Source organism: Triticum dicoccoides, chromosome 1A, assembly GCF_002162155.2.
Source record: "Triticum dicoccoides isolate Atlit2015 ecotype Zavitan chromosome 1A, WEW_v2.0, whole genome shotgun sequence".
Taxonomy (NCBI): Eukaryota; Viridiplantae; Streptophyta; class Magnoliopsida; order Poales; family Poaceae; genus Triticum; species Triticum dicoccoides.
The window spans coordinates 2,504,900-2,519,087 of record NC_041380.1 but is presented as its reverse complement, the minus strand read 5'-3'; the positions used below and the strand labels follow the sequence as shown (position 1 = coordinate 2,519,087).

The 14,188-nt window shown below is 49.5% G+C and overlaps 1 long non-coding RNA gene across 1 annotated transcript; it reads left to right on the top strand.

The window, feature by feature from the left end:
• The first annotated feature begins 11,426 nt into the window (after window positions 1-11,426).
• LOC119352283 lies at window positions 11,427-13,543 on the top strand. Its single transcript, XR_005170206.1, has 3 exons — window positions 11,427-11,616; window positions 11,719-11,908; window positions 12,598-13,543. It is a non-coding gene; the product is annotated as an uncharacterized LOC119352283 (long non-coding RNA).
• Window positions 13,544-14,188: the final 645 nt, after the last annotated feature.

The following is a 14,188-nucleotide window of genomic DNA, read 5'->3' as shown; positions in this document are numbered from 1 at the left end:
TGGGGAGTTGGACATGAAACGACCTGTGGGCCCCAAAGATTAATGGAGTCTGGCCGGTGAGATATTAGAGTGAGTAGCAGTTAAACGTGGGTGGGGCTCAATGATTAATGGAGTACGTGCCACCCGTCACACGTATGAAAACTGAGCGTGTGAACCACGCAAATTATTCAAAATGATCTCACGCAGCTGTACGTGCAGACACCCTAAAACTAACCCTCGCTTGTGTCATGTCTATCGAGTAGCCATTGAATGAGCCCCTTGTCATTGTTGTGGTACTATTATGGCTGGTCGTGATTGATCTGACATCAAGCAAGCCATTTTGGTCATTTTCCTGGCCCAAGTTTTAAGATGTGTTAAAATATACTCATATCCTTGCCCCATGGTTTTGGATACAGGAAAATTATCAGAGGTACCCTGTGAGGGCTAGGGTTTGTATTCAAGCCATTGCTGTCGAATTCGAGCTACAAGGAGGGAGGAGGAGGATGCAGGATGGATCTGGCTCGCGCAGGAGCTCACACCACACACGCCACCACTAGCCGTTATGCCAATCGCCAGCCAATCTATCCTAGTTACAGGTATAAGTACCGCTTGGTTAGGCCCACTCAGGCCCAGCTAGCCGAGCGGGTAGACGAGGCTGCCTCTTGGGACGGCCTTCAGGTTGAACTTCACCTTGGCGCTCCTCTTGATCGCTGACAATCCCTCCCCTGTTAAACCCGGCTTGACCCCAAGCCGGCGCTCGAGGGAACTTTTGCTGCAGAGTGATCTTATCCTCCCAGGTTGCCATATCCAGCGGGGACGAACTCCACTTGACTAAAACTTGGAGCACGGAATCAGAGCCTCGGCGTATTATCCGCTGCTGCAACACTTGTTCTGGCACCTGAAACTGATCATCCGGAGAGGGAAGCCGCGGAAGCACCTGGTTGTGTGGATCAATCACTTTCTTGAGAAGTGACACATGGAAAACAGGGTGCACTTTGCTGGCAGGAGGGAGGCGCAGGCAATAAGCCACTTCGCCGATGCGCTCCAAAACTTCGAAGGGTCCATAGAATTTAAACGCCATGGTCGTTCGATCCGGGAGACCCAGATCTAGGGTTTCCCCCGAAGCATCCCGAGCCTGATGACGCCAACTGCAACAACGATGCCTCGACAAGGACACGACATCAAAGACGCCGCCATCGTCCGCCATGACCGTAGTCGGCGCAATTTTCATCGGCAGTTGCACCACCAGGCGTATGCCGCGGGCCTTGCTGGTTCCTTAGACCGTAGCAAACTCCAAAACGATGCCCCGAAGAGGGACTACGGCGCAAGAGCACTGCCATCGCTCGATCCCATGGAGATCTAGGGTTTCCCCCGGAGTTGCCCGGGTTGTCAAGGACCAGATGCCGACGTGTCGCACTCGCCATCGCGCCGACCGTGACCCAGAGACCAAGCTCACGCCTGAGCCCCGATCCGGTCGCGCCGCCACCGATCTGGTCACGCCGCCGCCATCCCTGGCGACCGTGGCGCCCCAGATCTTGAAGCCGCCTGCCATGAGGAATGGGATCGCCGGAGCGCCGCCAGCCCCCATCATGACGTCCAGCCACACGCCACGCTCCGGCCAGAGGGCGCCGGCCCGCGCCAGCTCCTCACGAGCGGGAGGGCACCTAGTCCTCGTCGCCGCAGGCGACAGCAAGGCTTTGCCTGGCTGCGCCCTTGGGCGACAGCGAGGGAGGAGGAGGACGAGAGGGGGAGTCGGGGAGACGGGACCTGGGGGGCCTCCCAGCCGTCGCACGGGGGTGATTCGGGAGGGGCCTCTTCGGTAAATACCAGAATGAAACCTGCCTAGCCAGCCAAACAAGACGTTCAAAACTAGTAGTTATTTCATATATTCAAATTTAATTCAGAGACATATGCTGGCTATGCTGACATGGATGGTATTTCGATGCAGATTGGTGACTCGCATTTTGAGATGCATGAGACTCCGGATGTAGCTGTGGATATCGTTAAGGAAGAAATTGATCAAAACCTTGACGGTGGAGGAATTACTGGGTCTGACGAAAAGGCTTACCCTGATGAGGAACAACTTGACGAGAGCCCAAAGTGAAGTGTCGCCGAAGTAATGATGCCTGCTCATCCAGATTAAGGAGCTTAGTAGCAAACCCTTGGTTGAGGCCACGTCCGAAGTTCGTGTCTCCAGATTTGATTGATCTCCTTTCTAACAACTGGTTGCCCGATGTAGTTATGCTACTTCATCCACACACATGTAATAATCCAACAGCGCCCCAGGTGCAGCAATAGCCACACATTGGTACTAGTGAATTCCCTCACACTGATTTTTTTTATTTTTAGAAAAGGAGGATGTACTCCCGGCATCTGTATCTGGACGATGCATGCAGCCATATTATTAATTATTCACAAAGACCATACCAGGTGATACATCAATAAGCCTGAAGCCACCATCTTGGCAACGTTATTGCTACTCCTATCCCCTTGATGAAGGCGCGCCGAATGTCCGGGCCTAATACCAAACAGACATCACATCAAAGCCTAACATCTAAAGCCGGGTGTCCCATCCAAGCCACTACCTGAGTTGGGTCCCACACCAACCTGGCACACTCCTAGTGAACACCGCACGCTACAAGGGTCGTCACCTCCACCTTCCCTCGGTCCATCCTCAGAGCAGAACTACTGCACAGACCTTGCCAGGCTTCTCTGCCATCAACTTCACCATGACGCCAGGCAGCTTCCTCATCCTGCGCGAGTCCATCTCCAATACGCGCCCATCGCCGAACCTCCGCGGCGCCATGCTGGAGGGTGTTATAGTTAACCTTGTTGCTAAGTGTCATGTTTATTTGTTTGTCATGCATTTAGTCCAAGCTGTGGCAGGTGGTGTACTTCAAGTTGTGATCACGTACACGGTGCAAAGCTGGTCGATAGAGTGAGTTAGTTAGTTGAGAGGAAGTCGGTAGAGAATGGATGCATGTGCGAGCGTCCATCAGGGTAGTAGCATGCACGTACGCGTATTTCCGTTGCACGAACGTGCTGTATAGCCGATAGTGGATTAGATGTGGACCGAGTAATTGGGAGATAAGCGTGACGCTGGCTGAATCGTGTGGCCGTGTCAAAGAGGTTGTTACTCATGGCCATGCTACTGGCTAGTGGGAGTTAAAAGCAGAAAACCACCATAATTGGGGTTTCGCGGAAAACTACCTGATCCCTAATTTTTTGTGAAAGTCACCGTCTTTCTGGTAAACATTTTGCAGAAAACACTGACCGAACGATTTAGCCCGTTTAATCACTTTCTGACAAGTGGGACCCGGCTGTAAGGAGCTGACTCAGCAAACAATTAACACATACACCCCTATATCTGAAATAGAAAAGCAATTGGCCCCTCCCCCGTGGAGCAGCGCTACTGCCGAAGCAGCACGAGCTTGGCCGACACGGCGGCGCCCTGACCCTGCCGACCGTCGGGATGCCGTGGCGGGGAGCGTGAGCCCAGCAGGGCGGACACAGAGACGAGGAGGAGGTGTAGCCGGGAGGAGATGGGCAGGAGCGACCAGTCGAGCGTGGCGTGCCCACCCCCGAGCGCGTTGCGGTGGCAGACGGTGAGCGTGAGTAGGTCGGCGCGCCCGCGGCACAGCCCCACGGCCTCCAGCTCGGCACGCCCGGGGCATAGCGCCTCGGCCTCCTGCTCGGCGCGCCTGTGTCGCACTTTGAAGCTCCGGCAAGCCATGGACCACACGGCCGCACCCCCGTCTATGACCCCGACTCGCATGGGAGCCACACTGCTCAGCGACGGCCATGGGGAGTACCTTTGGCGGCGAGCAGCAGCAGCCACGGGGAGTAGCGGCGAGCAACCGCAGCGGTGAGGACCTACGGGGGCGCGCAGCAGCAGCCGCGGGCAGCAACACCGGCCGGGAACTACGGCGCCGAGGAGCAACACGCAGCGACGCGCAGCAGCAGCAGCCCGCAGCGAGCAGCAGCGACGGCACTCAGCATCAGCAGGGAGGCAACACGTAGCATCCGCGCTCAGGTGCTAGTGCGCGTGCGCCGTCGGACGGTAACCAGCCGGGAACAAGGGCTAAGGGCTGGACTGCTTTTCTGGTTTGAGATCGAGGGATGTGTGTGTAAATTTGTTGCTAAGTGAGCTTCTTACAATCCGGCCCCACTTGTCAGAAAATGATCAATTTGGCTAAATAACTTGATCAGTGCAATTTGCTAAATGTTTACTAGATACGCGGTGATTTTTGCAACTAATTAGGGATCGGGTATTTTTCTGCAAACGAAGCCTCAAATGTGGTGGTTTCTTGCAATTAACTCGGCTAGTGGAGAAGGAATACAGAAAAGGCACAAGTTGTGTGCGTGCCAAAAGATTGTGTGTATGTGCTCTTCTTCGACCTCTTGTGTATGAGGGCTATCCCTTCTTCCCTGGGTAAACCCAACAGAGGGTGCTGACTCCAGAGTGCAAATTTGTGAGGACCATGTGTATGATGTATGTCTATCCTCCAGGCTCCAGCTCGTCTGCTTTTCTTCACAAGACTCCAAAAACTGCGCTCCTGTCCTTCAGATGCTCTGGAACTGAAAACGAACTCTATTTCCACTTTTCTAGGCAATAGGCAATCGACACTTTTTTCGACCGCCGACACCCGGTCTCCGCCGGCGCTCAAGGAAAGTGGCTTTGGTCTGTTTCATGTATTTATTTCGTAAGACTGTTGAATATTTTAATAAAGATGGTTATCTGCATCGCTCGATGCAGAGGCCATAGCCCATAGGGTATCCTCCTTTTTGAAAAGAAAGAAAATTACTCGCATTCCGAAATCTCCTGTGATATTTTAGCTGCCAAGCAATGGAGCTGGAACAGCCTGGTCAGTGTTTGCCTGAATGAATGGTTCAAGTTCACCATTTGTTCATGCATTCTGGATGTATCAGTAATTCAGTATTAGTACAACCGATTGTCAATGTGCCAAAAGATGATCTGCCAATGTTCTAGCACGCACGCCGAGGATAAGAAAAACAAAAGCAGAGTAGCTAAGACGGTTTGGCCTATCAGCAGTTTGGCTTACTATGTCTCAAGTTGTAAGCCATGCATGCATCTTCATCTTCGCGCTGGCTGCACATTCCCTTCTCAAGTCCTAAAGCGTGCCAGCATCATCTTCGGGAAAGTCTTATCGTGAGATTAACTAGCTGTCCAACATATACATACGTAGGCACAGTAACAACATCTTACATGCATGGCAGTAATTACAGAAAAAAAAGAGGCAGCAAAGGGTAATACAGTCTTACATGAATCATTCACCGTAGACTACAATCAATGCAACGGGTTTTCTACATCATATCAAAGGCCTCTTATGCGTCAACCAACTCTCCCGCCCCGCTGCCGCTACTGCTCGAAAGCCTTTGGATCCCCTACAAGACTGTCATGAGCCCCTACAAGGAGTCAAAATAAAGCCGAAACCAGATACAGGAAGTGTTGACCCGGATCAATTGAGTGCGAGCCCTTTTATCTTGAGCTGATTCTCCTTATTTTAGAGTGCGAGCCTTTACAACTTCCCCGTAAAAGTTTCAAGATTGGCTCGGAACGCAAGTACTCCTTTCCTTTGGCTCTCATACAATTTCTTAGCTACAGAGTTTACATGCATTTTCTTAAACTCCCAATGAAACTATGCAAAGAGATTAATAGTAGGATATAGGATATATAATCTCTGAAGAACAGTAGAGAGCTGAATTCAGTGACAAACGCGTTCCGAACTTGTCATCTCGTACGGAGTATTGGTCACAGCAGAAGCAACTAGCAAAGAGATTAATAGCGGATACTCACCCGTGCAGCAAAACACTACACACGCACAGGCGAGTTTCCTCTGAAAAAACAGGAGCCCCTCGGGAGGCGACTAGGGTTTTCGGGAGGACCTGTGGCGGCGGCCGCTCGATCTGATCGGCGGGGCGCAAGGCGGGGTTTCTGCTCTACTGATCGGCGATGGCTTCATCATCTGCTGATCGGGGGAAGGCGAAGGAGACGCTCTCGCCCAGGGCGGCGAGGGAGAAGTTAGCGGAAGCGCTGGGGAAGATGGACATAACTGATGAGGAAGCGACTCCCTTAGTGCTTGATGATCTAGAAGATGAGGCACAGGACAAGTGGATGCTGGCTGGAAAAGTACTGAATCGAAATATTCTTCACATCCAGACGATATCCAGCGCACTCCGGCCGGCGTGGGGAAACCCTAAAGGACTTCACTTCAGGCCGGCGGGGGAGAATACGTTTGTGGCAGAATTTGTGAGCCAGCGAGATCGTGATCGCGTGTGGGAGGGCTCGCCATGGCACGTTAGCAAGAACGCGGTGATCCTCTCGGCGTTTGATGAATGCATGCGGCCCTCCGAACTGAAGTTTGATAAACTGCAGATCTGGGCTAGAGTGCTAAACCTCCCGTTCAACCTTCGGGCAGAGCCATGGAGCACGGCGATTGCCCAACAGATTGACAGAGAGGCATCTTCAGTGCAGTTTGATCATAATGCAGGGTATCTAAGGGCGCGAGTAACTGTGGATGTTAATAAGCCCTTGAGAAGGTGGATACTGATTGAGTCTAAGAGGAGAAAGTGCATGGATCCTTATGAGATTGTCTATGAGAACGTACCAAACTTTTGTTTCTCATCTGGCAAATTGGGCCACTCAGACCTGGTTTGCATGACACCTGGAACGAGGGATGAGAACGGTGATCTTCCCTTCGGTAAAGGTCTGAGAGCGCAAGATGATTGGCGAAAGGCTGTTTCAAGCGAGAGTTCGACAAGGGAGGGCTCGGTCCCTCCAAAGAGCAAGGCGGACACCAAAAACTCCAGCACTGCGGCCAAGGGTGCAAATGAGGTGACATCCCCTGCAAAGAACACAAGGTTTCAACACAAGAGGAAGGGGGGACCCAATAATCAGCATCGAGTGTATAGGAAGGTGGAACAACCCCTTCTTATGAATTCTCCTCACCAGGGTGAGGGAGCAAAAGCTACTGAGAATGTGGTTCAAAGTGACGCTGTTGAGGATTCTAGTTCTGAAAGAGAACCTAAGAAGAAGAAACCTACACCGAGCAATTCGGGAAATTCGGCAGAGGCTGCGATGCAGCCTTGCCTGAGCCAATGAGCTGCTTGGTTTGGAACTGTCGGGGGCTTGGGAACCCATCGACAGTTCGAGAGCTTCGCTGTGTGGTGAAGCAGGAAGGGCCCGCTCTCCTTTTTTGTGATGGAAACTAAAATCTCAGCCAAAAGGGTGGAGAACTTAAAGAGTCAGTTTGGTTTTTCAGGATGTTATGCTGTGGACAGTACCGGCCTTAGTGGCGGTATTTGTCTGTTCTGGACTGATGTGGTTGAAGTCGAGCTGAGAAATTATAGTTCGTGCCACATTGACGTTCTAGTGAGGAAGAAGACCCAAGGCTCGAAGGAGTGGAGGGTTACGGGTTTTTATGGAGCTCCGAAAGTGGAAGACCCGCCACATAGTTGGAGGTTCCTACGTACACTTCATGCAATCCACCATGATGCGTGGTTGTGTGTAGGTGATTTCAACGAGACACTAACTGCCTCCGAACACTCCTCGAGAGCGGCCCGACCTGAATATCAAATGAGGGCGTTCAGAGAGGCAGTTGATGATTGCTCTCTTCAAGATCTTGGTTGGTCCGGGACAGAGTATACTTGGGATAATGGACAACAAGGAGGTGCAAACGTAAAGGCCAGGCTGGACAGAGGTTTGGGAAACCCTCAGTTTATCCATATGTTCCCTGATACGCATGTTCGACATATTGCCACCGTGGAATCGGATCATTGTTTTGTACTAATAGACCCACGGGAACACATGTCAGGAACAAGTACTCGATCGGCTAAGCAGTTTCGATACGAGGATGTTTGGCAGACTCACGTTGATTATGACCAGCTAGTACTGCAGCAATGGCAAAAAGGAGCGGGCAGACATGGGCTGGCTGGTGTGGCTAGTGCTCTCAACAATATGCAGCAGAAACTTGCAAGTTGGGGAGCCAAGGAGTTCGGGGATTTAGCACGCAAGGTCCGGAAGCTGCGCACTAAACTTGACCGCCTTAGGGGCCGCTCTATGGGGCGAGGCCCAAATGATGAAGAACGTGCAGTTGGAAAGGAGCTACGTGAAGCCCTCCGACAAGAGGAAATCTGGATGCGTCAAAGATCCAGAGTACTTTGGCTGCGTCGGGGTGACCGGAACACGGAATATTTTCATGCCCAGGCAGTTCAACGGAAACGCATAAATAAAATTGAGTTGCTTACAAAAGCAGATGGCTCAACATGCCAGACTATGGATGAGAATCATGCAGAAGTCCAAGGTTTTTATGAAGCATTGTATACTTCCCAGGGATTCAGACCTATGGACGAGCTGCTCAACCTTATTCCGCAAAAGGTGACTCCGGCTATGAACGAGCACCTGGATAAACCATTCACAGCCCAGGAGGTCAAGGAAGCTTTATTTTAAATGGCCCCATCCAAAGCTCCTGGTGTTGATGGTTTTACAACGGGGTTTTTTCAGCGGCATTGGGATCTCCTTCAGGATGACATTGTGCTGGTTGTTTTGGATTTCCTCAATGGTGGTGAGTTGCCGGTGGGAATGAATGATACCTCAATAACCCTCATACCTAAAGTAAGATACCCGCAATTCATTTCACAATATAGGCCAATTTCTTTATGCCCTGTGCTATATAAGATTGCCTCCAAGTGTATCACAAACAGGGCAAGAAAGTTTATGGATGAGATCATAAGTGAAGAACAGAGTGCTTTTATCCCGGGACGCCTGATCACTGACAACGTTCTTATCGCCTATGAGAGTATCTACGCGATGAGGCGTCGGAAGAAGGGGAAGAATCATGTCTGTGCCGTCAAACTTGACATGATGAAAGCGTACGATAGAGTTGAATGGCACTATTTGGAAGCTGTCATGCTAAAAATGGGGTTCAGCTCGAGGTTTGTTAGACTGACGATGAAGTGTGTTACTTCTGTCAGGTTTACAGTTCGGGTGAATGGGGAGCTACTGGCCTACTTTACTCCTTCTCGGGGTCTACGGCAAGGAGATCCTTATTCGCCTTATCTCTTCCTACTATGTGCCGAAGGTTTCACTACACTCTTGAAAAATTTGGGTGGTGCACAGGTGGACAGGGGGATCAGAGTGAGTTTCAATTCACCTTGGGTAAACCATCTGCTATTTGCAGACGATAGCTTGATATTCATGAATGCCAAGGAAACAAGCGCCCGAAGGTTGAACCAAGTTCTGAGGATATACAGCGACAGTTCGGGACAGTGCGTGAACAGAGAGAAAAGCTCCATATATTTCAGCCCGAACACGTCGGATCCAGTCAGACAAAGTTTGAAGAATCTCCTTGGTATAACAGTTGAAGCATTCAACGAGAGGTATCTTGGTTTACCCACTGCGACGGGGCGTATTACCAGCGGTACCTTCGAGCATCTGACGGAGAAACTTCGAAGCAAGTTGCAAGGTGGGATGGAACGTATGATTTCATGTGCGGGTCGTGAGGTTCGCCTGAAATCTGTGGCGCAAGCTATCCCGGCCTTCTCGATGAGCTGTTTTAAGCTGTCAAAGAAAGTTTGTAAGGGCCTCAGATCTTGCATGGCCCGTTACTGGTGGAGTAGCTCACTTGATCGTCGGTCTTTACATTGGACGGATTGGGACACGCTTGCTTCTCCGAAAGTGAAAGGAGGGATGGGTTTTAGAGATCTACAAATATTCAATCTGGCCCTACTAGGAAAACATGGCTGGAGACTCGTCACGAGCCCGGAGTCGCTCTGTGCACGGGTGCTCAAAGGGAAGTACTTCCCGACGACGACTTTCCTCGAAGCTTCTTCACCATCCCACGCGTCCTCCACTTGGCGTGCAATCTTGGCGGGAAAGGAAGCTTTGGAGGTTGGGATGATCAAGCGGGTCGGGGCTGGGTCTACGGTATCGATCTGGAACGACCCTTGGATCCCTGGCCTTATTTCCATGAGACCTTCGGTGCAGACTGGGAACGCTGAGCTTGTCTGGGTCTCAGATCTCATTGATGCGGAGTCGGGGACATGGAAACGTAATGAGGTGCATGCAAATTTCATTCCGTCGGAAGCAGAGGCTATTCTGAATATACCCTTGAGGCGGTTTGGAGGAAATGATATATGGGCATGGTCGGCAGAAAAAGCAGGAGTCTATACTGTCAAGTCAGCGTACCGAACTCTCATGATTCGCAACGAGCATCGCGCTCTATAAGAAGGGTCGGTCACCGAATCTTCCGAGACGAATAAACAGCTATGGACGAGGCTTTGGAAGTTGAACGTGTTGCCAAAGGTTCGTGTCTTTTGGTGGCAAGTGTTACGCGGGATTCTTCCTGTGGAGGGCACACTACACTACAGACACATTGCGACAACAGCAAGATGCAAGGTGTGTCTTGCAGCTGAGGAAAATATGTACCATGCTTTGATAAAGTGCAGCCATGCACAAAACTTTTGGAGAGAAGCCCGACAGTGGTTGGACGTGAAGCTGCCGGAGCTGCATACGATGACATGGTCAAGAGATATTCTCTGTGATGATCGTTTTGATGGGTCAGACAGGGCTAAGATCATCACTGTGATGTGGGCAATATGGACTTCGAGAAACAATATCACGCATGATAAAGCCAGTCGGGATCCAGTCCAGTCACTAAAGTGTATCAGGGATGCGTTGGCAGTGCTAGAGATACCGATCAAGCATGCAATGGTGCTGCCAGGGCACGGGTGGAGACCGCCGGAAGGCGAGTGCATCAAAATTAATACAGATGCTGGTGTTGCTATGTTAGAGCATAGAGGAGGTGTTGGGGGTGTGGCCAGATCATCTTCGACTTTTATCACAGCTTGGTGCAAACCGTGTCCAGGTATCACAGATCCTCTGGTGGCAGAGGCGACTGCGGTGCGTAAGGGTGTGGTGGTGGCAATGCTTCGTGGTTTTGCGCGGGTCGAAATTGAAACAGACTGTTTGGAAGTGGTCAACCTCTGGAAATCGCGCCGGAATTCGCGCTCTGTAATAGCGCCGGTACTTTTAGATATTGAGGAGCTTGTTGCTCACTTTACTTATTTTGACATTTTTCATGTTAGGAGACATGCCAATGTCCCTGCCCACCTTTGTGCAAAACATGCATGCACATTGGAGGTGACAGAGCGTTGGATGGACTCCCCCCCGGGGTTCCTGGTCACCAGCCTTATGGCTGACATGGCCGGTGGATCATCGTATGAATAAAGCTCCTTAATTCCACGCAAAAAAAAAAAGATTAATAGCGGATACGGCGTGAAACAGTGCGCGAGAGTGGGGCCGAAACGTATGGCTGGGCATCCGTCGACGCGCCGATTTTCATGGGCCACGGACCAGAACGTTTACTTTTTTTGCCGAGCCGTGGAATAGTTCGCCAGTACGTGACGGCCGTCCGCGGCGCCTACCGTACGTCATGTGCGTACGGTTCGGCTCGAGAGAGGTCAGCCACCAAACCCTCCTGACTAGGTCGTTCTCGAAGCCTGCCGCCGCCGCGGAAGGCTTGCCCAGATCCAGCGGGGTACGGCGAGCTTCGGGAGCCCCGGCCGGTGAGCGATGGAAGATGCTAGGCTCGAGTTCCTGCTTGATGCAGTGGACAGGTAATTGAATCCTGCCCGATTGGAGATCTAGCAAATTCAAGGATTTGTGTGCCCCGATGACTGATTGCTGAGGCCGGCGCCCCTTGCTTGCCTAACTTGCAGGATTCCGCTCCGTGAAGGGTTCGTGGACAGTGCAGATCATCCTGATACGGTCCCTCTGGCGGTGCTCCCGCGAGCTGATGTCGCCCCTACTGCTCAGGTGGACTCAAATGGCGGCTCAGGCAATCAATGGCGACAAGGTCTGCTCAATCAACGGACAGGGTGAACCCGAGGCTCCGGCTTAGGCAAAAAGGTACGCCCTGCATCCTTGCTTTGTTAAGCTGTTCTTGTTTTTTGCAACTGCTGTGATGGTTTCCTCCAGTTCTACGTGCTATGTGATGTGCTAGTTATTACTTGTCTTAATGATTGTAGAACGAAAACAAAACGGAATTGCTAGTTTGTTCTAGTTATTGTTGTGATTTACTTGTATGTAAGCTTAGTTCAGCCTGCGCATCAAAATTACTATTGTCCCCCTAATTCGAGCGTGCATAATTAGATGAGCGTTTGTTTGTGAATTCAGGTTACGGCTTGTTAGCGTGCAGCGTGCGCTGAACTAGAAGTGTGGTCATGTGAAATCTGTGTGGTTCAATGTCTTTGTCGTTGCTTCTTCTTGCATGAGCAAGTGATGATAGCTGTTAGATTTGGCTTCATCGTGAAAGATCTGCTCTGCATTGAAGGGACACTTGCATTGAACAAAACTGTACTATTAGGTGCCTGCCTATGTCAGGAGACATTCAAGTTCAGTAGACAATCATTGAGCAAAATTGTATTGAAGGGTCAAGAAACTATTTTTGTACCTCAGTTGTGGCATGTAACTTATTTTTCTTCTGTATCTCACACAGCTCTAACCTTGTCTTTCCGTTTATTTCCTTCTTATTGTGTATTTGGCATTGGTAAATCTGTAACAGGAACATTCTTAATAATGGTTCATCCTCATTGTAGTTCAGAAGTTACTAAACTACAAGACTATTCAGCGGTGGCACAAAAGGTGGTGAGGAATAGCGACTACGAGGAAAGACGCGGTGCAGCCGGCGACGACGACTATCGCCTGCTCTCTGGTAAGGCCTCCATCTTTTCTCTCTTTTTGTGTCAATTTGAAGTTTTGAACTATACACAAGTGCAAACTAGTTCGGCTCAAGAAAAGTATAAACAAGACACAACCCTCTTAACAATGCCTTGCTGATGTAAATATCTGAAGCCTTCCTGGCACTTGATTCAGCAGATTCTCGATTTCTCGTCAATCGTTTTCTTCTTTCTTGTATCACCGCCCTCCCGGGTACAACGGAAGACGACGAACAGTTTGATGGCTTTTTTTTTTGTCTTTCTCAGCTGTTGTTATATCTTAATTAGGAATTCACTTTTCATTTAGTGTTAATATGGATACGAGAGTGGATCAAACTAGGAGTAATCTGCTGCTTCTTAATGTTGGATAATTGGATCGAGATTCACCCTCTCTAATCATTATTAGCTTGCCATATTCTTGAACCTCAACAAGTCATGAAGAATCCCATACTTCTTTCCAGTTTAATATTGGCAATTCACCCTTGTTGTTTACATATCGCTAATCCGTTGCGGAATTATCAAATTGTCTAAATTTTCTCTTCCAGTACAGTGTTTCCCTTTTGTTTCCAACTTTATGAATTCATAGTAACTTTACTGATTTGGATGAGCTGAGGATGAAAGAAGAGATCAGTGCTGCCGCATGGTGCTTCCCATTCGAGCAATTGCGGTGTGTAGAAATGCTTTATGACTTGCATTCCAGCCGATGAACTATGGTTGTATTGTCGCATTAGGCCACATTTTTGTCCTGTCAGATATCAGTGTATTTTTATTTTATTTGCAATTATTTCACTCTTTTTTCTCAATTTATATTTGGTCTATATGGACCACGGACAATCAGTTTGGATGCTTATACGCCAATCAGTTTGGATGGCAAAACAGCACAAAATGAGTGTGTGCTTAAAGTTTTCGTTGTCAGCATAGTCTTCGTTTGCTTATAGTTTTCCAGCCACCATGTTTCTATGTCAAATGTCATTTGACCACACAAGTGTCATTAGTCTAAAGCAAACGAGGATAGACTCACTGAAAATGTTACTTTTCCCTATTCAAACAAAATTTGAGGTGGCAGGGATTAAGGTGGTTGGAAGGGACTGATTCAATCCCTGGGTGGATTTTTTCCACTGTAGTATTTGTTCCCCTATAACCAAACAAGCCCTAAGGAAAAACAAAGTCAACCTTGGTAAGTTTGTAAGGTGTACAACATAATTGGGAGATTCTTTGGCTCGGTTGAAAAGGTGCCATTCACCAAGAGGTCGCAAAAAGCCCATTATTCTATAAAAAGAATTAGTCATATAAATCAAACAACGGACGTAGGAAAAATTCCTGAAGATTCTAATCCTTCAAAATTCTTATGAAAATCATTTAAATAGAGGAGCCCGCAAAAACGTTTATGGTTCATTTAAGAGCTACGGAGTATCATTGAAGAGGGAAAATAGCAAACCATGCCAATCATGCTTACGAACGGATGGAGCAA